The following is a 25,171-nucleotide window of genomic DNA, read 5'->3' on the forward strand; positions in this document are numbered from 1 at the left end:
TTAACATTTTCTTAATAATATTTCCTCAAATATTATTTCACTAGACAAAGCCAGGTAACTCTAACCATTGAGAGTTAGTCATCCAAACATTAATCACATCTATGATATCCTTGCCTGCATACAGTAGTCATGTTCTGGTGGTGTGTGTGTATGTATATATATTTATATACAGTGCTGACACTTAAACAACACAATATAACTCCAAGTACATCAAACAAGATTAGCAAGACGCAATTAATAAAGGAATGGTTCTGCAGGTGGGGACCACAGACCACTTCTCAGTACTTATGCTTTCTGGCTGATGTTTTGGTCACTTTTGAATGTTGGTGGTGCTTTCACACTCATGGTAGCATGAGACGGACTCTACAACCCACACAAGTGGTTCAGGTAGTGCAGCTCATCCAGGATGGCACATCAATGCGAGCTGTGGCAAGAAGGTTTGCTGTGTCTGTCAGCATAGGGTCCAGAGCCAGGAGGCGCTACCAGAAGACAGGCCAGTACACCAGGAGACGTGGAGGAGGCCGTAGGAGGGCAACAACCCAGCAGCAGGACCACTACCTCCACCTTTGTGCAAGGAAGAACAGGAGGAGCACTGCCAGAGCCCTGCAAAATGACATCCAGCAGGCCACAAATGTGCATGTGTCTGCACAAATGGTTAGAAACCCACTCCATGAGGATGGTATGAGGGCCCGACATCCTCAAATAGGGGTTGCAGGATGCTTGGCATTTGCCAGAGAACACCAGGATTGGCAAATTCGCCACTGGTGCCCTGTGCTGTGCACAGATGAAAGCAGGTTCACACTGAGCACAAGTGACAGACGTGACAGAGTCTGGAGACACCGTGGAGAGCGATCTGCTGCCTGCAACATCCTTCAGCATGACCAGTTTGGCAGGGGGTCAGTAATGGTGTGGGGTGGCATTTCTTTGGAGGGCCGCACGGCCATCCATGTGCTCGCCAGAGGTAGCCTGACTGCCATTAGGTACCGAGATGAGGTCCTCAGACCCCTTGTGAGACCATATGCTGGTGCGGTTGGCCCTGGGTTCCTCCTAATGCAGGACAATGCTAGACCTCATGTGGCTGGAGTGTGTCAGCAATGGGGAATGGCCTCCCCTATCTGAATCCGAGCGGTGTTTTGTTATTGGACTTCTGTGCTAGTCACGGATTGTCCATAATGAACACCATGTTCAAACATAAGGGTGTCCATCAGTGCACTTGGCACCAGGATACCCTAGGCAGGAGGTCAATGATCGACTTTGTTGTCGTATCATCAGACCTTCGGCCGCATGTTTTGGACACTCGGGTGAAGAGAGGGGCTGAGCTGTCCACTGATCACCACCTGGTGGTGAGTTGGATCCGCTGGGGGAGGAGAAAGCCGGACAGACTTGGCAGGCCCAAGCGCATAGTGAGGGTCTGCTGGGAATGTCTGGCGGACCCCTTGGCCAGGGATGTATTCAACCCTCACCTCCGGGAGAGCTTTGACCAGATTCCGGGGGATGTTGGAGACATAGAGTCCGAGTGGACCATGTTCTCCGCATCTATTGTCGATGCTGCTGCCGGTAGCTGCGGCCGTAAGGTCTGCGGTGCCTGTCGCGGCGGCAATCCCCGAACCCGGGGACGCTGTCAAGCTGAAGAAGGAGTCCTATTGGCTGTGGTTGGCCTGTGGGATTCCTGAGGCGGCTGACGGGTACCGTGGGGCCAAGTGTGCCGCGGCCCGGGCGGTGGCAGAGGCAAAAACCCGGACCTGGGAGGAGTTCGGTGAGGCCATGGAGAAGGACTACCGGTTGGCCCCAAAGTGATTCTGGCAAACCGTCTGGCACCTCAGGAGGCGGAAGCAGTGCTTCGCCAACACTGTTTACAGTGGGGATGGGGAGCCGCTGACCTCGACTGGGGACATTATCGGCCAGTGGAAGGAGTACTTCGAGGATCTCCTCAATCCTGCCATCACGCATTCCCTGGTGGAAACAGAGGCTGGGGACTCGGGGTTGGACTCTTTCATCTCCCAGGCTGAAGTCACCGAGGTGGTTAAAAAGCTCCGCGGTGGCAGGGCTTCGGGGTTGGATGAGATCCGCCCTGAGTACCTCAAGTCTTTGGATGTTGTGGGGCTGTCATGGTTGACACGCCTCTTCAACATTGCCTGGCGGACGGGGACAGTGCCTTTGGATTGGCAGACTGGGGTAGTGGTCCCTCTACATAAGAAGGGTGACCGGAGGGTGTGTTCCAACTACAGAGGGATCACACTCCTCAGCCTCCCCGGTAAGGCCTACGCCAGGGTATTGGAGAAGAGAGTCCGGCCGATAGTCGAAACCCCGTCTTCAAGAGGAGCAGTGTGGTTTTCGTCCCAGCCGTAGAATACTGGACCAGCTCTATACCCTCTACAGGGTACTCGAGGGTTCATGGGAGTTTGCCCAACCAGTTCACATGTGTTTTGTGGACCTGGAAAAAGCATCCGACTGTGTCCCTCGTGATGCCCTGTGGGGGGTGCTCCAGGAGTATGGAATCGGGGGCCCTTTACTAGGGGCCATCTGGTCTCTGTACAAGCGGAGCAGGAGTTTGGTTCACATTGCCGCCACTAAATTGGACCTGTTCCCGGTGCATGTTGGACTCCGGCAGGGCTGCCCTTTGTCACCGGTCCTGTTCATAACTTTTATGGACAGAATTTCTAGGTGCAGCCAAGGGCTGGAGGGGGTCTGGTTTGGGGACCAGAGGATTTTGTCTCTTCTTTTTGCAGATGACGTGGTCTTGCTGGCCCCCTCTAGCCAAGACCTACAGCATGCACTGGGGTGGTTCGCAGCCGAGTGTGAAGCAGCTGGGATGAAGATCAGCTCCTCCAAGTCCGAGGCCATGGTTCTCGACTGGAAAAGGGTGGCTTGTCCTCTTCAGGTTGGAGGGGAGTTCCTGCCTCAAGTGGAGGAGTTTATGTATCTCGGGGTCTTGATCGACAGACGGATCGGTGCGGCTGCCACAGTAATGGGGGCGCTGTGCCGGTCCGTTGTGGTGAAGAGAGAGCTGAGCCGAAAAGCGAAACTCTCGATTTACCGGTCGGTCTACGTTCCTACCCTCACCTATGGCCGTGAACTTTGGGTCATGACCGAAAGAACGAGATCCCGGTTACAAGCGGCGGAAATGAGCTTCCTCCGTAGGGTGGCCAGGCACTCCCTTAGAGATAGGGTGAGGAGCGTCCCACCGGGAGGAGGCCCAGGGGACGGCCCAGGACACGCTGGAGGGACTATGTCTCTCGGCTGGCCTGGGAACGCCTTGGGCTCCCCCCGGAGGAGCTGGAGGAGGTGTCTGGAGAGAGGGACGTCTGGGCGTCTCTGCTGAGTCTGCTGCAATAATTCTCAATAGAATTGGTCACGTTGCACCACAGACTGTCCAGGAGTTGGCAGATGCTTTAGTCCAGGTCTGGGAGGAGATCCCTCAGGAGACCATCCGCCGTCTAATCAGGAGCATGCCCAGGCGTTGTAGGGAGGTCATACAGGCACGTGGAGGCCACACACAATACTGAGCCTCATTTTAACTTGTTTTAAGGACATTACATCAAAGTTGGATCAGCCTGTAGTGTGTTTTTCCACTATAATTTTGTGTGTGACTCCAAATCCAGGCCTCCATTATCCATTGGTTAATAAATTTGATTTCCATTGATGGTTTTTGTGTGATTCTGTTGTCAGTACATTCAACTTTGTACAGAACAAAGTATTCAATGAGAATATTTCTTTCAGATCTAGGATGTGTTATTTGATTGTTCCCTTTATTTTTTTTGAGCAGTGTATATATATATATATATATACAGTACAGACCAAAGGTTTGTACACACCTTCTCATTCAAAGAGTTGTCTTTATTTTCATGACTATAAATGCCAAGAGTATGCGGAGCAGTAATGAAAACAAAAGGTGGCTACTTTGAAGAACCTAGAATATAAGACATATTTCCATTTATTTCACACTTTTTTGTTCAGTATATAATTCCACATGTGTTAATTCATAGTTTTGATGTCTTCAGTGTGAAGCTACAATATTCATAGTCATGAAAATAAAGACAACTCTTTGAATGAGAAGGTGTGTCCAAACTTTTGGTCTGTACTGTAACTAAATGACATGTAAGAGATATGATGTAAAAATTTACAGCCTATATAGATAACAAAAATCTTAAGATTTTTTATGACTCTTTCAGACCAGGGAGAAACATATATCCAATCTCTTTTGAAAAAGTCAATGCCAAGCCTCTTGCACGGTGTTGGGCTGTGAGCACAACCCCTATTTGTGGACATCGGGCCTTCATATCATCCTCATGGAGTGGGTTTCTAACCGTTTGTGCAGACACATGCACATTTGTGGCCTGCTGGAGGTCATTTTGAAGGGTTCTGGCAGTGCACTCCTGTTCCTCCTTGCACAAAGGTGGTGGTAGCGGACCTGCTGCTGGGTTGTTGCCCTCCTACGGCCTCCTCCACGTCTCCTGGTGTACTGGCCTGTCTCCTGGTAGCGCCTCCAGGCTCTGGACACTATGCTGACAGACACAGCAAACCTTGCCACAGCTCACATTGATGTGCCATCCTGGATGAGCTGCACTACCTGAGCCACATGTGTGGGTTGTAGAGTCCGTCTCATGCTACCACGAGTGTGAAAGCACCACCAACATTCAAAAGTGACCAAAACATCAGCCAGAAAGCATAGGTACTGAGAACCATTCCTTTATTGATTGCGTCTTGCTAATCTCCAAAGATTTCCCCCTGTTGTCTATTCCATTTGCACAACAGCATGTGAAATTGATTGTCAATCAATGTTGCTTCCTAAGTGGACAGTTTGATTTTACAGAAGTTTAATTTACTTGGAGTTATATTGTGCAAGGATAATATCATAGATGTGATTAATGTTTGAGGGGTACAACTAATTGTCATATTTTGTGAGCTCCATCTTCTAATTCTGCATATTCCTGATTTCATCTTAGTGATGTGGTCCAGCCAGCCCTTTAAACTTGATGGATGAAAGAGGCTCACCATCCAGAAAAGACAAACCACAGGTCTCAGTTGCAGCATCCCATCCAAGTCTCTGACCTTACGAGAGATTTAGCCACACCGCCAGAAACTTTCTGTTCAGAAAGACATCTGCCTTTTTGTTCTGTTGAAGAGGTGTTCCAGGAACCGGTCACTCAGGTTGATCCTGCTGTCGCCATTGTAAATACTTGTACATAGTTTTATTTTATGCCTTTTGTCTTGTAATCTTGATCTGTTTGAATGTTCTTTCTTTCCACATTCTGTTTAAAATGCTATTTGTAATTTTCAAAATTAACTTTGTGTTTAGAAATTTAAATGAAGTTGATGTATTGTTAGGTCAAATGGAAATAAAATACATTGGAGACAAAAACAATTTAGAAATTTATAAACCAAAAGAAGTATGTTAACCACTGAACGGATATTTATGAAAGTTAGAAAGATAGGAGTTTTTTTAACTGGACATAAACTGACTGCAAAGAATGTTGTTATTGTACCTCCGAGCCACGGTGGCTGAGTTTTTAGCTCCAGTAAAAAGGTGGTCATTCTCAGCCCTGAGCTTAATAAACTGGCCCGTCTGCTCCTTTGTACCTAAACAATAAAAACAACAAAAAACCCATCTTGCTTAATATCAGTGTAAAAAAAGGCTTTTTTAATTTTACATTTGTCTTAATTTGCAGAACATATTAGAAGGTTCCAGTGTTGTGGAAGACCTCCTGTCTTGTTCCGGTACCAAAGAAAACTCACCCATCAGTCCTCAATGACTATAGACCTGTTGCCCTGACATCCCACATCATGAAGGTCCTAGAGAGACTCCTGTTGGCCCACCTGAGTAAGCAAACAGTAAGCCATCAGGACCCCCTTCAGTTTGCTTATCGCTGTGGAGTTGGAGTTGAAGATGCCATCATACACCTGCTTCAACAAACCCACTGTCATCTGGACAAAGCCAGTAGCACTGGGAGGATCATGTTCTTTGATTTATCCAGTGCATTTAATACAATCCAACCTGATTTGCTTTGTCAGAAACTCCAGAAGACTCAGGTGGAGGCCTCAACAATCTCCTGGATCAAAGACTACCTGACAAACAGACCACAGTTTGTGAGACTGAAGGGTTGTGTGTCTAACCAGGTAGTCAGCAGCACAGGAGCACCACAGGGGACTGTACTCTCACCATTCCTTTTCACTCTGTACACCTCAGACTTCCAGTACAAGATAGACTCCTGTCATCTGCAGAAATACTCGGATGATTCTGCAGTCGTGGGGTGGATCAGAGATGGACAAGAAGCTGAGTACAGGAAGGTGGTGGACCACTTTGTGGCATGGTGTGGAAACAATCATCTCATTTTGAACGTGACTAAAACAAAGGAGATGCTTGTAGATTTTAAGAGAAACAGGAATAAGTCAAAAACTATTTCTATCATGGGAGAAGAAGTGGAGGTGGTGGAGGAGTATAAATACCTCGGTGTTCACCTGGACAACAGACTAGAGTGGAGATGCAACTGTGAAGCCATCTACAAGAACGGACAGAGCAGACTGTACTTCTTGAGGAAGCGTAGGTCCTTTGGTGTTTGCAGCAAGATGCTGCATATCTTCTATAAGTCTGTTATGGAAGGTGTGATCTCTTCTGCCATCATCTGCTGGGGAAGCAGCATCAGAGCCAGGGACTTAAAAAAGCTCAACAAGCTGATAAAAAAGGCTGGCTCTGTTCTGGGGACTCCTCTGGAGATTATTGTGGAAAGACGTATTCTTCATAAAATGAAGAACATTATGGAGAACCCTGAGCACTTCATGAGACTGTCCTACAACAACAGAGTGTCTTCAGTCAGAGGCTTCTTCAGATCTGCTGTAAGACGGAGCGCTCCAGGAGATCCTTCCTGCCCACAGCCATCAGCATCTATAACGGCTCTTTGAGGAAACCCTCATAATGAGCTACAACAACATTTAATTTCCCTTTGGGATTAATAAAGTATTTTTGAATTGAATTGAATATTAAAATATTTCTATGCAAATGCCTAAAACAAGCTCTTTCAAACTTTTCACTTCTTTACTGAGATTTGCTTGCATTTGAAAGTGTATTTCTCTTCAGCTGTACCTGGAATCACGAATTATAATGCTAGCTGAATTATAAATACACTTTTAAAAACACATACAGCACATTTCTTCATCAAAAATGAATATTTAAAAGCTTATTTATTCTCAATCACACTCTCCAGCGATACGGTAGGATTACATAAAATTGTCCATTTATTCAGGTTAACTTTAATATCACCTGTAATGTCAAATCAACTTACATGAACAAATGACACAATACATTAAAATAATACTAACACAAACTGTTAGAAATCACTTGGGTTTAACGTTCACTGTGATGACTGGCAGCAGGAGCTCAGTACCGATAGTCCGGTCCGATCTCTACCGGGCTAGCTCGCCCCACCGCCGGTAGGACTGGCGAGGCAAGCCTGCAGTTACTACGGTGGGAGTGGAAAACTCCGAACACGTCGGAGCACGTTTGAAATTAAGCGATGTCTTGATAAATGAAGCAACTTTTTCACGTCTACACAGTTATATTCCCGCACTAAAAACATTGGAAAAGTTAATTTGTGTCACAGAAATTGTAATTTTTCACAATTTACTCACAGCTTTTGCCACTGTGGTCCGCCATGGCTGCCCGTTTGACCAAACCGCTTCGATCTGCAATGAATCATGGGAAACGATGGACCGTGAAGGATACACACAACTCATCCTTCAAATCGGGCAAAGAAGGACACATTAGTCTGCCGCATTTGACAGACCTTCTGCCTGGCGCTGTGACGTAATCGGCCCGCAAGTATGGACTTGGAAGGATCCAGCCCCTGAATTGGGACACACCCTCGGCCTGCACATGGATCCTCCTTCTTCCTGTTTATTGACCAATAGTAGAGGAGCTGGAGAGAAGAAGGCAGCCCTCCTCATTTGCGTAATGAAGCAGAAATGCATACAGTAAAGGAAAAAGAGAGACGAGGAAATGTAAAAAGAACAAAGGCATGTGTAAGAAAAAGGAAAAAGAAAATATTTACATTCCTTGATGAAAACGCATGTCTAAGGAAAAGGAAAAACAAAATATTTACATTTCTTGATGAAAATGCATGTGCAAGGAAAAGGAAAAACTAAATATATATATTTTTCTTGAAGAAAACGCTTGTGTAAGGAAAAGGAAAAACAAAATATATACATTTCTTGATGAAAACGCATGTGCAAGGAAAAGGAAAAACAATATATATGCATTTCTTGATGAAAACGCATGTGTAAGGAAAAGGAAAAAGAAAATATATTCATTTCTTGATGAAAATGCATGTCTAAGGAAAAGGAAAAACAAAATATATATATTTCTGCTTTTATTTTTAATTTTGTCAGGATCAGTCCTCCATAAACCTCATTTCCAAACTCCTCCTTGGTTCTCAAACATAAATAACATTGCATGGTAATGGCACATTACTCTTTTGGTCATGGTTTTCAATCATCTTTGATTCACTTGTTTATATTGTACATAGCCCATTAGTCCTCCTTATTCTATCATATTACTTGGTAGTTTAGTTGGATTGTTTCAGCATAGTGAAGAGTTTGTTGATGGAAATATGTTTGACTTTGGGTGGACTTTTTTTGTTAATAAATTCTTGTATTTTAAGAAATTGTGTGAATTCATTCCATATATGTGCAGAGTTTATGCTGTTCAATAATGTCAGAGCTCGTCTCACAACTTTCTATTTTGTCCTAATACCATCGCCTTACTGGGCTGGTATTCACAGGACAACCCTTAAAATTCTGTGAATTCATTCTGTGTGGAGTTTTGCTGTTAATGATGCCAGAGCTTGGGTCATCCCTTTTGTCCTAATACCACTTCCTTATTGTACTGGTATTCACAGGACAACCCTTAACAGACCCAGTCATTTTTAAATAAAATATTAAAGTATTAATATAAATATTAAATAATATATTCATATTTACAACATGGTAAGCATATTTGTCATTCAATTGTTTTCTCTGACAACCTTAAACTTTCAGAATCAGCTTTATTGCCATGTTTGTACAGACAAACTCTGGTACACTTTGCTCTCAGTGAAGATTTTTTAATTTTTTTAATGAGATATCTTTTAATTTAGATATCTTTAAAAATGTATTTTTATATTTTTCAAATGAGTTGCAAAAATTACCTTATTTTTTGAATAATTATGGAGGAAATACAGCAACAATGTAATAAAAATTAAAATCAATTAGTAAATGGAAAAAATTAAAATGTAAATGTAAAATACAAATTTTAATGCATAACACAACAAACTCTCAAATTTAATTCTCAAAGGCAAATCGTCAAATGTCCTATTTAATCCAGAAAAATTCTGGCCACAGAACAGGTGAAGAAATTAGTGAAGATGAGGAAAGGTTTCAGAGAGGGAGAAAGAAGACAGTGCAGAGGAAAATGATGAAGGAGAGAAGGAAGGCACAGAGTCAGGGAATCCAACCTATCCAGCTGGACCACCTGGTATGCATTTATTCTCTGTATCAATTCTAATTCCAGTGCAGAGATATTAGATGTTTCAATAAATGACATCTCTGCACAAGTCTACAGGTGTGTTATGAAGTTAGATAGTCCAGGCTTTATAGATGTTAATTGATGTTATAATAAATTCAATTCAATTCAAAAATACTTTATTAATCCCAAAGGGAAATTAAATGTTGTTGTAGCTCATATTATGAAGGTTTCCTCAAAGAGCCGTTGTAGATGCTGATGGCTGTGAGCAGGAAGGATCTCCAGTAGTGCTCCGTCTTACAGCAGATTTGAAGAAGCCTCTGACTGAAGACACTGTTGTTGTAGGACAGTCTCATGAAGAGGATGCTCAGGGTTCTCCATAATGTTCTTCATTTTATAAAGAATCCGTCTTTCCACAATGATCTCCAGAGGTTCCAGAGGAGTCCCCAGAACAGAACTAGCCTTTTTTATCAGCTTGTTGAGCTTTTTTAAGTCCCTGGCTCTGATGCTGCTTCCCCAGCAGATGATGGGGAAAATCAAATTAATAAAAGCAAATTCTACAATGCCGAAATGCAGTGAAAACTGAATTGTCACTATATATTTTTCTAGATCAATGAACTTCAATGAAGAGGTCCAACATTGCCATCCTGCCTAGACCATTTGCACCTTCTTTGCCCCCGCATGTAAAATTTTCTAGATCTGTCATTGTCTTATGTCCCCATTTTTTTTAGCATATGTTTATGTAGGGAATTTCTACATTCAACAAGGTAAAACTGAAATAGATATATTTTTTTGTTTCTTCCAAAGTTTCAGAGCGTTCAAAATATAGATGTAAATTGAAAGAAAACACTTTCAGACAAATTAATCCTAGCTCCTTACAGGCCATTCATTTAAAAAAAAGCCATGCCTTTTGTTGCCCGTAAATGTGTTTTACTAAACTGGATGATGAGAAGCCCCCAAATGTAACTCAGTGGTATGGAGAGATTTTTTCAATCTTGCCACTGGAGAGGCTTGGTGCAAAACTAAAAGGCAATGACGATATCTTTATGAGGGTATGGCGGCCTCTAGTGGAACACTTACCTCATGATCTACCTAATAGTATTCAGATATACTATTAATATTATACTATATACAGTAATTCAATCTGAAAAGACTCACAAAGAAAAGGGTTGGCAATTAGAAAAGTTTCAATGATGAGAAATTACAAAATTATATCTTTGGCACTTGGACCTGGGAGGAAGACATGAATGCTGTGAATGACATGAGCTCAGATGAACATTTGTAAGGCTTAGATTTAGAGATGTCAAATCAAGTTTTTTTGTATAGCAACACGTCACTCAAGGCGCTGTACACAAGGAAAAACATTACAATGTTACAGAAAATCAAACAACAAAGATAATTGTCTTCCCCCTGATCCGACACTGGTGGTGGATTGGCAGCCAGGGAGCGAGGAAGCCAGAGTAGATGTGAAGGAAGATGGAGGTGGGGTGGAGGAGGGATGAACTCAGCTGACAAGCGAGGAGGAACACAGCCGAAGGTCCTTTAAAAACAAGGCATCAGAAGGTGATTGGATGGAGAATCAGACGGATGGGATGATGATTGGAAGTGCCATTGGACGTGGAGACGGTGAGGGTGAGTCATTCTGAATTTTCGTTTGAACTGCATTATTCATGTGTTTCTTTGCACTGTTAAAAACGTAAGAAAGTGTTTAAAAAAAAGCCATGTCAAAAATATTCAGACCATTCTCAATGAACAATGGAAAAGTCTTTATTTATCTGTAGTACCAGATTGGTGCCCTGTGTCTCTAATTACCCCTCTGGCCTGGGGGCTGTTGTTTTTGTCTTTTGCCTGGGGCTCATTTTATCGATTGTGTGGCTATCCTGTTCCTCAGGTCCTGCTACAGTACCTGAGATAGCCACAATCCTTGGTAGTCCACGTACCCTGTGTGTTATTGGGACTGACTGTTGTGGGGCTTTCACCCTTCCTGCCACTTTAGCTACTATAGACCTGAGGTGACAAATTTGCACACACAAACACACACACAACTCACACATGCAGTAGTGTATATTTTTGGAGTGTAATACCATCTATTATCTAATTTTTCATCACTAAGTCTGTGGCGCTGTTGGCTCTGTTGTAGCCTGCAAATAGCGCACCAGCTTCCTCATATAGTATAACTGTGATGCGGGGATTGTGGAGGACCAATAATGCCTTAATTAAGAATACATACAGAAATAAATAAATGGCTTGATAGAATATTTACTGGGCCAAAAAGAAGCTAGACTTATAATTTAGTATGCCATTAATGCTGCAAAAATAATACAAAGAGGATACAATTTGAGTGTTGGTGTTCATATTGTGTGTTCATTATTGGTGTTTAGCTCTGCGGTACTGCCTTCCCAATATCTGCTGATGACAAAGAAGGACACCTTTATGTATAAGTTAGCACCCACAAAACAAACTGTCCTGTGGAATCTAGGGAGATGACCAATTCAATTCAATTCAATTCAGTTTTATTTATATAGCGCCAATTCACAACACATGTTGTCTCAAGGCACTTCACAACAGTCAGGTACATACATTCCAATTAATCCTAACAATTGAACAGTGCAGTCGAAGTTAGCTTTTTATTCAAATTGGATAAAACGTTTTTCTATCTAAGGAAACCCAGCAGATTGCATCCAGTCAGTGACTTGCAGCATTCCCTCCTCCCGGATGAGCATGTAGAAACAGTGGACAGTCACTGGCGTTGACTTTGCAGCAATCCCTCATACTGAGCATGCATGTAGCAACAGTGGAGAGGAAAAACTCCCTTTTAACAGGAAGAAACCTCCAGCAGAACCAGGCTCAGTATGAGCGGCCATCTGCCACGACCGACTGGGGTTTCGAGAGAACAGAGCAGAGACACAAAAAGAACACAGAAGCACTGATCCAGGAGTATGTTCTATGGGAAGGAAAAGTAAATGTTAATGGATGTAGCTCCTTTAATCGTTTCACCTAGAAAGAAAGAACAGATAAACTCTGAGCCAGTTTTCAAGGTTAGAGTCTGAAAGAGAGCACATAGAGTTAGTCACAGTAGAAGCTCACTCAATCGCCATGTCTAGGAGAGAGAAAGGGTTAAACACTAAAAGACAGGGCTATGTGGATCACCACGGGAATTTTTTTTTACTCAAAACAAAGATGCATTTAAAGTGCATTTTACAAAAGCCTTAAGACTAATAAAGCAACAAATTTATTATATATTTGTTATATACTGACTAAAAGTTGGATTACTGACTTACTTTAACCTGAACTTTGTGATTAAATTTAAAACTTATAATACCTTTAATGTTTTTTTCTTTTTACAAAATTAGCACGATGTGCTCTTGACTATATCTTTCTGTACTTTTATCACAAAATATCTTTTGCACCACATAACCTTACATTGTAGCAAAGCAGGGTTACCCTGCCAAATTTACCATGTAGGTTAATCTAAATGACATATCCTCATAAATCTGAGTAACCAGTGACTATTCTATGGCGTAAATCAACTATACCCAGAAAGAGTTATAAACTCTTTATAATCAAAATGAAACCAACAGCAGAGAATATGGTCATAAGAAGAATCATCTATATTTCTGAATGTAGCCAGTGTGATATATGACAGAAATTATTCTTAGAGAATTAGGATTAATGAGATTAACTACAAATCCTGAGAACTGATAACAAGATGTCTGCTATTTACATATTAAAAAACTCTGAATACATCATAATTTTACACACACAGAAATTGATAATACAACTTAGCCAACATGCTCCATATTTACTGAACTTTAATAAAGAAATATTCAGCAGTGTATGAATTGTAATGTTACCCAGCTCATTTGGCCTTGTATTTAAATGAAATATTGAAACTTGTCTTCTTTATTTGCAATAACAAACATGAATCAAATAGTAGTCTTCAGGGACCATTATAGCAAATGTAATAACTACATCCATGAGCTCTATTTGAATTTATTTATTTATTGTAATTTAATCCAAAAGCTAAATTGTAAACATTCTCCTCACCCTTGGTGGCGGCCATAGAAGACATAGTGGGTAAAGGTATGCCATTGCTCTGCTCTGTTTAGATAAAATTGAGGCAAGTAAAGTTTTAAATTCTTCACTTGAGGTTTAGGAAGCAAATACACTTGTTTTGTTTGTTACATGGATGGTTAACCAGCCTGTTGGCAGGGCAAGGCTCTATCTGATGGCAGGAAAGAGGAGAGAAGAGGTAAGCTGAACCATTGCGTGTCCGCTCTGTGTGGAGTGCATCAAGAGACACACAGGGCGGGGCACATCGTGTGTGTGTGTGTGTGTGTATGTGTGTGTGTGTGTGTGTGTGTGTGTGTGTGTGTGTGTGTGTGTGTGTGTAAAATTGCAAAAACGTAGGGCACTGGTAGGCCTTTATATTCAGAAATGTCATCTTGGGCCACACACTGCAACAAAAAGAAAAAAAGAGACTCCAGGAGAACACTTTTTTGTCCAGAGGAAAAAAGGGCAGGTGCCCTAGCACCTCCTAGTGTCTATCTGTGCACATACCTGGGGGGTGGTACAGAGAGAGAGAGGCCGGTCACCTAAGCTTCTTGCATACTGGCTGAGGTCAAGCCTCTAGGAAGTAGGTGTTGTGCCTAATTATGGCTGCCTGGTTTTAAAAAGGAACAACTCACTTCTGTCATGTTGTTGCTAAAGAAGTTTGGGGCATCGTGGATTTAGTAGTGAATGGTGCTGTTAGTAGGCATAGTTTACTGTATCCTGACTTTAACTGGGAGAATACTTCAGTTTGCCAGAGTACTAAGTATTATGGCATTCATGTTTAAATAAAAGCATGACTCTGTTTTCCAATTCTAACCAGAGTTAACATATTTGAACTTCAATGTTAAATTAGCATGTTGTAATTATGATTAATGATTAATTAATCTTTATCAATAATTATAATTAAAAATCATAATTTGACAAAATTAATTTCTTAACCAAAATCCTCATTTATGAATCGAGACCAGAGATGTCTTCTGGTGTTGTAATTGTGGCTCAACGCCTCTGATAATTACAACCGTTAAATACTCAGTAATAATTGATAACTATTACCAGAGATGTCACTGATTAATCGACCGTTTCTGCCGAAACGTGTGGAACTTCAACCTTATCTTGACTGACGAATCACTCTTGCACAAAATAAACACAGAACGCCTTCTGTTACCATCTATGTGAATATTTATTAAATCACGGCCCTGATACACTCTCTCTTCCGATTTAATAATCTTCACCTACTCAAACATGCAAAGTTCTACTCAAAAGGGGTAAAATATCTAACTAAACAAAATAAAGCAAAACAGCAGTATGGGATCAAACCAGTAGATATGGCAAAAATGATAATATGACAAAGGGGTGTGGTGGTGAGTGGAGTTGGGGGCGCAGCTCCAACTGTAACTCAGTTATACTCAGTCATAAAACTTCCCCCAACTCGGAGGTGAGCAGACAAAGGGTTATAAAACTTTTGGTGGCAAGCTAGCAAGCAGTAAGGTTGAAGACAAAGAAAATGGGGAATTTCACCATGAGGTTATTTTAACAGTCCAGTCTCACAGCGCACCTGCGCTTGCTCTCAGGTGTTCAACAACCCCGCAAAACACACACAAAGCGGCTTTCAGACCTCCAACACGGCACATTGAAGTTTCAATAAAAAGGTTACATGCACATATCATTCAGGACACATTAGATTAAATAGCGAATCTCATCGCACTAAAACCTCCTGTACCCTGCCCAGACTTTCTAAGAAAGAAATAAAATAAAGGATGGGTTTTACTTGTCGTTGTCTCCCTTCTGAGCGGGGTTGAGCGAGAATGAGGTGGAAGTTGGAAGTTACTGTGTGTCCACAGTTAACTTCAGGAAAAGCGGTCAATCTTCGTCCTCCGTGTCACGGTCTCCAGCTGAAGTGTTCAAAATGGGCGCCTTCCTATATAGCATCCTGTGACGTCAGACTTGGGGCGCCCCGTCATATCAGTCGCAATGTCCAACGGGATCTGTAGGAACGGACTGTCCTGGGTACAAAATGGCCGAAAACGTCAGGACGCCTGGTGGCATCCAGCAACTTGCAAATGGTCCAATATTCAGCAAACAAGTGGTCCAACAAGCGTCTTCAAAGATTTACAATGATACTTCCTGAAAGATATTCATTTACACATTTTTCAAAAACAAAGCCTGGTAAATATGCCCCATATTGATCACCATATAAAAAATATTTTAAAAGCAGTTCTGTGTTATTTGCTGTAATTTAATCTTTTAACTTTATGGCCTCTGTTATTTTTCTCTTCCTAGAAACTACATCTGGCCTGGCTCTGTGTTTAGCCCTGAGACCTTCCTGGAGGGGGCCATCAGCTGAGCTGCTGCTGCCAGCAACTTAATGCTCTCCTTCTAAAGATGATACACTTGGACCTGTCTTTCAGTGTTTAATCCTGTCTCTTCTAGACATAGCTACTGGCTGAGCTTCTACAGTGACATTTGCTCTCTTTCATAAAGACTTAAAAACTGGCTCAGAGTTCATTTGCTTAGCTCTTCTAGATGATGCCACTAAAGGACCTACTCCTTTCTGTAATGTTTTACTTTTCTTTCACAAAGAAAGTACTCTTGGATAAGTGCTCCTGTGTTCTTTTTGTCTCTGCTCTGTTCTCTCAAACCCCAGTGGGTCGTGACAGATGGCTGCTCACACTGAGCCTGGTTCTCCTGGAAGTTGCTTCCTGTTAAGGGAGTGTTCTTCTCCACTGTCGCTACATGGATGCTCAATATGACAGATTGCTACAAAGTCAATGCAAGCAACTGCCCACTGTCGCTACATGCTCATCTAGGAGAAGTGAATGCTGCAAGTCATTGACTGGATGCAATCTGCTGGGTGATCCCAGGATAGCGCCGCAGATGGTCGCCTCGGCGTGTTGGTGCGCATTGTTTTGTTTTGTTTTTTGCTTTAAAACGGTCTTCTGTGATGGTACCCGGAGCTCTCTCACCAGAGAAGAACTCATGAACATCAGGGCTACTACACCAGAGGAGTTATTTCCGACTTTTCTGCCCACTGCTCTGGAATTTTTGGACATCCTGGTCAAAGGTGCGCTCACCTTTGCTCACGCGGTGTAACGCCGGAACAGAGGGAAACGGGCTAGGGTGCTGGTACGTCTTTGCCAGCGTGGACTACGAACACCATTACATGGAATATTTCTCTCTAACGTGCGCTCACTTCCCAACAAAATTGAGGAACTACAACTGCTGTTGGGGAAAAACAGGGACTTTTATTCATCGGCAGTTTTGTGCTTCACGGAGACGTGGCTGTGTGGATTAATACTGGACTCTGCGCTGCAGCTGGCAAGATTCGAGCTCTACAGAGCGGACAGAGACACGGAACTCTTTGGCAAAGCGAAAGGTGGAGGAATCTGTTTCTACCTCAACAGTGGTTGGTGCAATGACATGACAGTGATTCAGCAGCACTGCTCTCCAGACCTGGAATCTTTCATCATAAACTGTAAGCCTTTCTATTCCCCCCGTGAGTTTGCTTCGTTCATCCTGGTCGGTGTTTACATCCCGCCACAAGCTAACGTGCAGGTCGCACAGCGCGTGCTCGCCGACCAGATAATGAGTGTGGAGCTGACCAACCCGGACTCCTTAGTTATCATCGCTGGAGACTTTAACAAAGGTAATCTCACCCACGAACTCCCCAAATATAGACAGTTTACTAAATGTCCGACCAGAGAGGAAAACATTCTGGATCACTGTTACACCACCATCAGAAACGCTTATCACGCCGTCCGACGTGCTGCACGGGGCCAATCCGACCACATCATGGTCCACCTGATTCCTGCATACAGGCAGAAACTAAAGCTCTGCAAACTTGTTGTGAGGACGTCAAGGAAGTGGAGCAGTGAGGCTGTGGAGAATTTCCAGGCGTGTTTAGGCTGTACAGACTGGGATGTGTTCAGGACTACTACCAACAGTCTGGACGAGGACACAGAGGCTGTGACTTCCTACATCAGCTTCTATGAGGACAGCTGTATACCATCATGCACCAGGGTGAATTATAACAATGACAAACCCTGGTTCACAGCCAAACTCAGAAGGTTAAGACTGGATAAGGAAGAGGGGGACAAAGTGGGGACAAAGACATATACAGAGAGGTGAAGTACAAGTTTGGCAAGGCAGTGAAAGAGGCCAAACGACTGTACTCTGAGAAGCTCCAAAACCAGTTCTCAGCCAACAACTGTGCATCTGTCTGGAAAGGGCTCAGGCAGATCACCAACGACAAGCCGAAAGCCCCCCACTCCATCAACGACCGACGCCTCGTCGACGACCTGGACGAGTTCTACTGCCGCTTTGAAAGACAAAGGGACAGTCCTGCAAGCATCCCCCACGACACCCCCCAACAGCTGTAGCCACAATCCACCACCCCCACCTCCCCAACCTCAAGAGGGGCCTGGGCACCTCCAACCCCCACCCTGAAGTTCCCCCCCACCAGCCCTCTACCCACGCCGGGGTCGGCTCTTTCCATCCAGGAGAGGGACGTCAAAAAACTCTTCAGGAGACAGAACCCCTGGAAAGCAGCTGGACCGGATTCTGTCTCACCAGCCAGCCTGAAGCACTGGGCTGATCAGCTGTCTCCAGTCTTCACAGACATTTTTAACACCTCACTGGAGACATGTGCCAGCCTGCTTCAAGTCCTCCATCATCGTCCCTGTTCCCAAGAAGCCAAGGACCACAAGGCTTAATGACTTCAGACCTCTGTGGTGATGAAGTCCTTTGAGTGCCTTGTGCTCTCACATCTAAAAGACATCACCGACCCCTTCCTGGACCCCTGTAGTTTGCCTACAGAGCCAACAGGTCTCTAGATGATGCAGTCAACCTAGCCCTTCACTTCATCCTCCGGCACCTGGACTCCACAGGAACCTACGCCAGGATCTTGTTTGTGGATTTCAGCTCTGCCCTCAACACCATCATCCCAGCTCTGCTTCAGGAGAAGCTCTCCCAGCTGAGTGTGCCCGACTCCACCTGCAGGTGGATCACTGACTTCCTGTCTGACAGGAAGCAGCGTGTGAGCCTGGGGAAGCATGTCTCTGACTCCCTGACCATCAGCACCGGTTCCCCCCATGGCTGTGTTTTCTCTCCTCTGCTCTTCTCCCTGTACACCAACAGCTGCACCTCCAGTCACCAGTCTGTCAAGCTTCTGAAGTTTATGGACGACACCACTCTGATCGGACTCATCTCTGATGGTGAGTCCGCGTACAGATGGGAGGTGGACCATCTGTTGGACTGGTGCAGCCAGAACAACCTTGAGCTCAATGCTCTAAAGACAGTGGAGATGGTTGTGGACTTCAGGCAGAACCCGGCCCCACCTGCCCCCATCACCCTCGGTGACTCCACAATTGACACTATGGAATCTTTCTGCTTCCTGGGAACCATCATCTCCAAGGACCTAAAGTGGGAGCCAAACATCAGCTCCCTTATCAAGAAAGCCCAGCAGAGGATGTTCTTCCTGCGGCAGCTGAAGAACCTGCCAAAGACTATGATGGTGCACTTCTACACAGCCATCATTGAGTCCATCCTCACCTCCTCCATCACCATCTGGTACGCTGCTGCTACAACCAAGGAGAAGGGCAGGCTGCAGCATGTCATTTAGTCTGCTGAGAAGGTGATTGGCTGCAGTCTACTGTCGCTCCAGGAACTGTACACTTCCAGGACCCTGAAGCAGGCAGGGAAGATTCTGGCTGATCCCTCCCACCCCGGTCACAGACTCTTTGAGACTCTCCCCTCTGGCAGGAGGCTGCGGTCCATCTGGACCAAAACCTCACGCCACAAGAACAGTTTTTTCCCATCTGTCACCAGCCTTGTTAACAAAGCCCGGAAACCACCCTGACACTCTCCCTTTCCCCCACACCCCCCCTTTTTTGCTGACAGGACACTTGCAACTCTATGCGTTACATTAACGCTCAGCTTGGACTTCTGCTTTACTTGCACAGCCATACTTGCACACTGATCACCTGCACTGTTGTACCGCTCTCGCATCTTATACTGCTCTACATACTGCTCTACATTTTACTCTCGCTCACTTAAAACTGTGCACATATATTTATATTTATATTGTAGCTATATTTATACTGTTTAATTTGAGTACTGTATTGCATCGACTACGCCAAAACAAATTCCTTGTATGTCCAAAAACGTACTTGGCAATAAAGGTTTTCTGATTCCCTAGATTGAAATACTTTTTATCAGTTTAAAAAATAAACTGAATTTTACTGCACTGTTTGATAGTTAGGATTATTTGGAAAGTATGTACCTATCTTGAAATCTGTATGATTCTATTGAATTGAGTGCCTTGAGACATGTGTTGTGAATTGACGGTATATAAATAAAACTGAATTGAAGAAAATACAATATTTGGGAGCCGATTACTCTGTCTGAGGACAATTTATACAGACCAGCTTGAGGCCCATCCAGCAGATGGGCGTAAACTAAAGTTTTCAGTGCTCACGCGCCTGAGGGATAAACCCACTAGCAAAGCCCTAAAGGCCTGCACCTATACTCATAGAATCTGAGGTTGCAATATGTAACCAACAATTCTAACAGAACTTGACTAACCTGTGACAATTTGGCCTCTTGTTTAATGTCACTATGTTTCCATATAGTTTCTGGTATTAAATCAAGGGATTCTTTGAATGTATTTTTAACTAGCTAACAAGAAATCATAGCTTTTTCCATCATGGGGGAACAGGTGAAGGAGGTGGAGGAGTATGAATATTTTGATATTGACCTATATAACAGACTGAACTGAAGACATAACAACAACGCTATATAAAAGAAGATACAGAGCAGTCTGCATTGCTCAAGGACGCTTTGGTCCTTTAATAGCCTCTTTTCCATTGCTTGTGAAAAGCCCCAAGATTTTAAAAGCCCACAGTGCGTTTCGAGACAAATGTCCCTGGGTAATCCCTTTCCAGGGGCTTTACTTTCACGGGTAAATGGTTCTGGTCTGGAGTAGATCTTTTCAGCTTTCCCAAGTATTAAAGGGGTGGGGATGTGTGCATGCAGGCATGGCACCAGCAGCTGTAGTAACGGTGGTTAAGATATAAATTAATGATTTCTCTGCCATTCATTTAACACAAAAAATATTTTTATTTTTATGTTTTTAGCTTGAAAGTAGACCTCAAACCTGTGCAGTCAGTTCATCAAGAAAGAGCCTACATTGAAATGTTTATTCAGTTTTTGGAGCAGTGGAGCTCTGCTTAGAGGCTGGTCTGCTAAGCTAAGCTAACCAAGTGGTTGGACTGGGACTTCCCTACAAACCACTGTCTGATATCAGCCTGGCACTCTGGGATTTCCCACTACCTATTATCTCTTTGTAGTGGCTGAAAGAGAATATAAAGCGTTTAGTAGGTATGTGGTAAATACCTGCAAGAACCAAAAAATAAAATGGAAAATTTTTTACTGGAAATATATATGTAATATTTTAAGTTATTGTTGGCATTAATTATAAATTGTTTCGCCGCAGTTTTGTAAGACAAATGTTTTAATGCAGTACCAATGATCAGAGCACTTTAAATTTTTTCTTGTTCATAAACAAATACACATTTCCCCAAGATTGCCTTTTTATGTAAACGTAACTTAGTGAAGTATGAACTCTTTATTATTTTAAATCTTTTTATAGTTTTATGTTGACAGCTCTGTGGGAGGTTAGACCATAGTTCCAGGTTTGGATGGAGTTTCCCAGAAGCTCTGTGATCCTCTTTACCCTCCTTTCCTACTGATTACACAAGGTATCAATTCCCTGTACTTCTGGACTGATAATAATTTTTTTTTTTTTCATAAATAACATTTCTACAAAATATTTTCTGTGGTTATGTGTTGAGTTTACCTGATGATAATAAAAATATAAGTGTCTTTATCAGTGTTTAGTAGTTATTGTAAATGAATCATGCAGTTGTAAAGCCAGAGGTTGGTAAAAAACTGAATGGAAAAAAAGGATTTAAACTTTTCCTGCTTATGGATTCAGTGAAGATTATTCATATTGAATTTTGTTCAGATCAGGCAATACAGGTAAAAATTAGAGGCAAACATATGACTACTCCGTGAAGTTGCACTTCGCCTATGGCCCAAAATTTCACTTAAGGGGACAATTTTCTGTGAAGTTTGCTAAGTTTTTGAATATGTTTACGCCTCCAAAAAAGACTATTTTGGAGAAGAAGAAGAAACATTCTAATACCTTCGCAGCGCTCAATAGGCTTTTGCTGCTCATGCCTAATAATAATAATTCTTAAAAGAGATTAGGTTTGTGTTCATAAAGGTCTTGTAGTTACCTTATTCGCCAATTCATTCAGTTATCATATAATAACTGAGGTCAGATGCAGGTAGCAAAAAATTGAATTTATTGGATTTATTTTTAAAACTCTTCTTTCAAATATATCTAATTGAGTTAACCAGTATATCCATTTGAATTTAACCAAGGCTCCCTCCATACTTTTCGCCACCTTTATGTCACTTGAGTTATAGATGTCTTAAAAAGAAATATTCAGTCATGGTGACCTTGGCTCAGTAGGAAGAGTAGTCATCTTGCAATCAGAAGGTTGTGGGTTCGACTCCAGCTTCCTCCTGCCATATGTCCCTGGGCAAGGCACTTAACCTCAAGTTGCCTGCTGATCTGCGTATCGGTGTATGAATGTGAGTGCGATTGGGTGGCTCTAGTGTAAAGCGCTTTGAGTGGTCTGCATGACTGGAAATGCGCTATATAAGTTCAGTCCATTTACCATTTGCTTGACATTTCTACTCAATGTCAAAGAAACGTGCTCGTACAAGATTTGTGTCTTTAACAAGACAATCAACTTACACCTATTGTAAAAAACCATTAGACTTGTGGGTTTGTCATGTTATATTCAGAGAACAATAGCCAGACCACATCAACTTTATTTTTACAGTAACAGTTATGAACATCCACCAACAAATACGCTACTGTATTTATGCGCTTTTACGATATTGGGTTTTACTTTACAACAAAACAATCTCAGAAAATGGGACACCTGTTCTTGGAAACCCAAGACTATCTATTTGAACAATACAGCTGTTAGTCTGGTGGTTTTATTCCAGTGCCTCCAGTGGCGGAGCAAAATATTACTAGAACAAACAAAAATGACCCTCAAATAATTTTTTTTCTCACTTGCCTTTCAGGGCAGAACAGAACAAAATTTACTTAGAAATACTTTAAACTAGATTTGTTTTTGTCACTTGCCTTTCAGGGTTTCAGTTCTGTTTACTTAGTAACTGTAAATAAATGTTTAGATGAAATTAAATCCCTTTTTTCTTGTCTTTGCTGTGGTTAATTTCTTTCCAGGTGTTTTTCCATCTCACGCCAATTGGTTAATAACCACCACAGAACTCAATTTTTTTGTTTTGTTTTTTACCTTGTTGACCTTGGACTTGAGGTTACTGTAATTTTTTTCAGCAGTGATAATCCCTGGTAAAGAACAACACATAATGGGACACAACTGAGCATAAAAAAGCTAATGCAATTACCAATGCTGTCACTAATCCATTAATACATTAATATCAAAACATTGATGGATAGGATGTTTAATTAGTTTGTGATTTATATAATGCATTGTTTTGTATTGTTTGAAGAGTTCCAATAAGGTCTTAGGTTTATGTGATTTGGATTTTTAGCAGTGGCCAGTGCCTATATCAACACCATGGAGAATATCTGTTTCATTACACTAATTACATATTTGGCACTGGTGTTTATTCATACTGATTACCAAAATCAATTAACTGATTTAATGCGTCATGGAAATTTTCATTTAAATTATTAAAGGTGCGATTTGATGTTCAACATTTCTCTTAAAAGAAAAGAATATCATTGATATTCACGGAATCATTCTTTTAGTGGTGCCATGACATATGCGCTTACATTCTGACTGTAGCATCACAAACATGTCTGCTGGAGCAGGGTTAATAAGAAGAGCTCTTTCACATCTGACATTGTTTATCTGCTAAGACACAACTTTATGATTTAAAGAATTACCATGCGTGATGGTCGCACCCGACAGCTTTCAAGACACTTGACCTCGATTGTTATACCTGCGGGAGGCAGAATTCAATGTGTCTGGGACCCATGTTCATCTTCATCATTTGCTGTTTTCCCTCCAGCGGAGGAAGGTGGTTATAAACCGGTTCGCTCCAAGAAAGCCACAAGTTGTGTCACGTGATGAGAATAAATGTTTATGGAGAGCCCGTTATCTGATGACCTTCCTGGGCGTGGAATGCGCCAGTAAAACGTAGTATTAGGCTTATATTCAATTGTGTGGTAAGCAAAAGCCTCACACGTCAATTTGCCTAACACCAGACAGAGACAGTATGAACCGTCTAAATGCGTAAAAATCATGATGAAAACTCGTATGCAGTTTATTTTTTGAAAGTAGAAAATAGTTTTGTCTTTACCTCAGCCGTGCTAGGATACCTCCTCTGATCCTGCCTTGAGACTGAGCAGAATATGTCAGTCTGTCTGAGCTGCAGCATTCCCATACTTCTGCATCCAGCAGCTCACCGCACACCGTCACTTCTGAGGCGTAATCGCCAGCAATAAGCGAGTTGATCTGATTGCAGCTCTGACTACTTGCTTCCTATACAGAAGAGGAACCTCTCTTCAGTAAATTCTGCAGCCAAGACACGGGCGCACATTTATGCATTTAGAAGCCAATCACTTGTGAAAACTTGTTTGCTTCTCTCAGATCTGTTGAAACCTGTTCTAGTTTGTTGAATCCATCCCAAATTTGGAAATAAACAATTATTAGGCTACCCAACCCTTGTCCAGATTCCAATACATCCTCAGCAGTATGAGACTAAAAAAGGACAAAGCACCGTGTCTGCCAACTCGTTGTACCCCACAGAGATCGGCCCCTCCCGTTCCGCTCAGTGCCTGCGGCCGTTGCCTCCGTGATCTGGCTCAGCCAAACCACCAACATTACTGTCTCAGTGCACATCATTTTCAAAATAAGGTCTGCGGCATTACTCAACTACAGCAATGCTGCTAATGTTCTTAAAGCAGCATCTCCCAGAAATGTTATTGATTTTCTTCCAAAAACGGTTAAATATCAAAGTTATGTGGTTCAATGGGAGCCACAAAATGTGCTTAGTTACATAGGAATTAATTAGTAAATTAGGGACGTAATCATTATTAACTTGTGAAGATGATGTGGCCGATGATTATTGGTTAGTTCGTGGTTGCTTGCTTTATGAGGAAAGAATATCTTAAGATGTATACAATAAGTGTTAATAGGTCAGGTATCAGTTGTTCATGACAGCAATGAAGATAAGAATACATTTTTGCGGGATTTCTACTGTAAAACACCAAACCTTTGCTCATTAATTAACTGATAAGAAATTTATAATTTATCTTATTTTAAATATGAATTAAGGCATTTTGCAGATTTGATTACTGAACAATAACTTTATCATCAACATGACAATGAAACAAAGCCACACAGTTCAAACATTTTTTCAGGTGGATTCACAATCTTTATTTTAGAGTGCGACTGATCCCAGTGTTGGCCCCATTTACATTTATTGGAATCCCTGCTTAATATGTGTGAAAGAACTTTAAATTCAAAATTCAACCATTGAGTGCATTTATTTATTGGG

General features: G+C 42.4%; 1 protein-coding gene across 3 annotated transcripts in view; it reads right to left on the bottom strand.

Annotated features, from left to right (window-relative positions):
* The window catches only part of tmem200b (transmembrane protein 200B), a 28,331-nt gene extending 3,873 nt beyond the window's left edge, over window positions 1-24,458 (bottom strand). Inside the window, exon 1 of one of the 3 annotated variants that reach the window (XM_047384581.1) lies at window positions 23,972-24,458. The gene's annotated coding sequence lies outside the window, so the exon portion shown is untranslated. Of the gene's footprint in view, window positions 1-5,486; window positions 5,549-7,626; window positions 7,845-23,971 lie in introns of those variants that run through there. The other 2 variants (XM_047384582.1, XM_047384583.1) reach the window with 2 other exon arrangements.
* Window positions 24,459-25,171: the final 713 nt, after the last annotated feature.

This window comes from Girardinichthys multiradiatus, chromosome 13 (assembly GCF_021462225.1).
Source record: "Girardinichthys multiradiatus isolate DD_20200921_A chromosome 13, DD_fGirMul_XY1, whole genome shotgun sequence".
Taxonomy (NCBI): Eukaryota; Metazoa; Chordata; class Actinopteri; order Cyprinodontiformes; family Goodeidae; genus Girardinichthys; species Girardinichthys multiradiatus.